This window comes from Silene latifolia, chromosome 11 (assembly GCF_048544455.1).
Source record: "Silene latifolia isolate original U9 population chromosome 11, ASM4854445v1, whole genome shotgun sequence".
Lineage (NCBI taxonomy): Eukaryota > Viridiplantae > Streptophyta > Magnoliopsida > Caryophyllales > Caryophyllaceae > Silene > Silene latifolia.
The window spans coordinates 133205171-133208120 of record NC_133536.1 but is presented as its reverse complement, the minus strand read 5'-3'; the positions used below and the strand labels follow the sequence as shown (position 1 = coordinate 133208120).

The following is a 2950-nucleotide window of genomic DNA, read 5'->3' as shown; positions in this document are numbered from 1 at the left end:
AATTCCTACTTCACTCCTTCTCATAGCGGGACCAACAACCGGAATTCGGGGCATGGAGTGTAACATATTTTTAAGCCTAATTTTTATAAAATTATATTTTTAAGACATAATTTATATAAAAGTATGTATTATTAGTCGGATAGTAATAATAATGATAATAATAATAATAATTTCCGTCTTAAGTTATAGTAGACTTGAGACGTATTTTCGTCTAGAAAAAGACCGTCACATTTCTCTTTTAATTCTACGTTAAATTCGGTCCAACCACAAATTGACTACACTTCGCCTACTTTATACCATACACTTTATACAATCATTTCTTGGTCCAACAAACCCCATTCTACCCGCCCATCTCCTTCTTGTTGCTCTTGTTGTATGACAAACAGCAAACACACACAAAGCATGAAACACCATTAAAACTCCACCTTTAATCTTAGATTTCTCTTCCATTTCTCGACTATTTTAGCTAACTCTTGTGCCATTCTCTTCCCTTTCCGCCCTTAATCTTTCCAGGTAAGAAAGTTTCGCTCTTGTGGTGATTTCAAAATGATCATCTTATGAAAATTTCGGTTTCATTGTTTAAAGACTCATGTTTTTCGCTTCTAGGTGAAGGATTTGAAGACCCGGAGGGATACTCTTACATTATAGATGATTCACTCGGAGATTGAAGAGAAAACGAGGTAACGGTGATAGGTTACACGACAAAAATGTCAAAATTTCGCCCCATATGTCGTTTTTCATGCCCTTATGTGTGTTAAAAATTGGTTCTTTATAATGTTCTCACTTGTGTGCTTGAATTTATCGTGTTAAATTCCCTCTTAAACCTTGTCTCATTGGTGTCGAAATATAACTCAAATGGACTGTGTAAAAACGTGAATAAAGGGGGCTGTGACACAGTTTCGTGCTCGTTTTTTGTCTATGTTTGGTTGGTGGTTCGAGCCAACTTTCTTATTTTCGTCTCAAGTGCATATCCATGTACGAATTGGGTCATTTGTATGGTAAATATTTCATCTTTTTTATGCTTAAAAACGCATCTTAAGATGGGTTCAACACCTTGTTTTGGTCGAACTAGAGGTTGTGTCAAACCATGTTTGGGGCTGTTTTTAAATGGGTTTCTAGCTTGTAATTGAGCCAATTTGTTTACTTCCGTCTCAAGTGGACATACAAGTATGATATGAGTCATTTTTATGGTTAATTTTCGCCTTGTATCAAGCTTAAAAATCCGTCTTAAGACGGTCTCATGACGAGTTGCTAAGCTACTTTTGATGCTTGTTTATATGCTGCCCGTTCCCCTTTTTTCCAGCCATTTGTCTCCCCCTTTGGCCGACACAACCACCACCACCCTTGGCCATGCCTAGGCTTCCCTAGCCGTGGTGGCTTGGGTGGGGTGGTCTAATGGTGGTTGTGGGCGGTTGTGGAGTCCTGGAAGGGCTGCCCAAAAGGCTCCCTTTGAGTCGTGGTTATAGTTTGTTTTTTGGCGCAAATTTGGTGTATTTTAATTATTTAAATTCCGTCTCGTGTTTTATATAAGGTAATTCATTAATTATCGTTCGTGTATATATTTTCTCACATGAACCATGAAGGTGGAATTTATTATTTAATTATGTCATTTATATATGAAATGCCATGTTTTCATTATAATATGAGTTTTAATTTATTTATTCATGCCTTGTATGTAATATATGATTTACCTTGCATTTGGGTCATTTATAATTCAATTCTTATTTTGTTTAATATAAATGGTCTATTTCCATTTATTTACATTTTTATTCAAGTGACAAGTATTTGACAAATGAGTTACTTATTCATGTTTATGAGTATAAATTGGCATGGAATGTCTTACTTGGATTATTATTTGCCCATTACATTTATTCTTCCCTTTCCAAATTGAATCATGCCATTTTGAATATTTATTTGGTCGAGTCGTATTGTTGTAAAAATGCCATTATGCTATGCCTATTGCTTGATTTATCTTTACGCACTACTTGTGCTGTTCTACCACGTTTTGGGTCATCTCATTTCTTCCGCCCCTGTTGTGCCTTTATGCCAAATGTGGGTACTCGAATTTCGTTCTGTCGATCGAGTCTTGGATGCGGACCGTTCTGCCGCATGTCGAATCAGGAACTGCTCTGTCCAGAGAGTCTGGCCAGATTTAGAGTAGGACTGAGTCATTATGATCATTATTGTCGTCCTACCAGGGGATTTATATTGATTGTGTAGTGATGGTTTTGCATTGTTTGGATAATTTGTCATATTTCATTGGCATTCAAGCTCGTGATTAAGTGATCATGCCTATGTTCTTATTTGCCTTCTTGTCTTACCTACTTATACCTATGAATAGTTGAGTCTTCAACATGCGAATATTGATCTATCTTGTTTCCCTCTCACTTAATTGACATGTTTAATTATAGATCTTTTGATGTTCATGTCATTTGTATTGCCTTATATGATGTACATATTTAAGTTCCTTGTTATGTGTGCTTTGACATATTGTGTCTGGGAGAACCTTGAGTCACTCCCCACTAACTGTGGCTTTCATGTTTACATGAATAACAGGTTTTTTGAGATTTCATGTGTGAGGTTTAGACGTGTGAGCTAGCGAGCACCTTGGATTAGTAGTCTATTTAGTAGGATTTCTTAGACTCACCCATTATCGTCTTGTAATTCGAGGGATATATTTTCCCCATTTTTGACTATCATGTTTGTACGAACCTAATTTCATTTCCGCATACTTAATCAATGTTGTAGGTTTTCTTGAACCCGCGCTTTAAAGTTTCAAAAATTTCGTAAATTCCGCTTTACTATTACTTGTTTTACGTTTGTATTATTACGGGCGTTCACAGTTGGTATCAGTACCAACGTTGCTCCCGACGCACACACGTGTACCCCAAACTTAAATTTTGAACTTGACCTTGAATAATGAGTGAGAGATGGGTAGAACAAAGGACCT

At 36.5% G+C, this 2950-nt stretch overlaps 1 long non-coding RNA gene across 1 annotated transcript; it reads left to right on the top strand.

The window, feature by feature from the left end:
• Positions 1-354: 354 nt before the first annotated feature.
• Positions 355-2747, top strand: LOC141615085 (uncharacterized). The gene is made up of 3 exons (XR_012529608.1): positions 355-513; positions 607-680; positions 2557-2747. It is a non-coding gene; the product is annotated as an uncharacterized LOC141615085 (long non-coding RNA).
• The last annotated feature ends 203 nt before the right edge of the window (positions 2748-2950 follow it).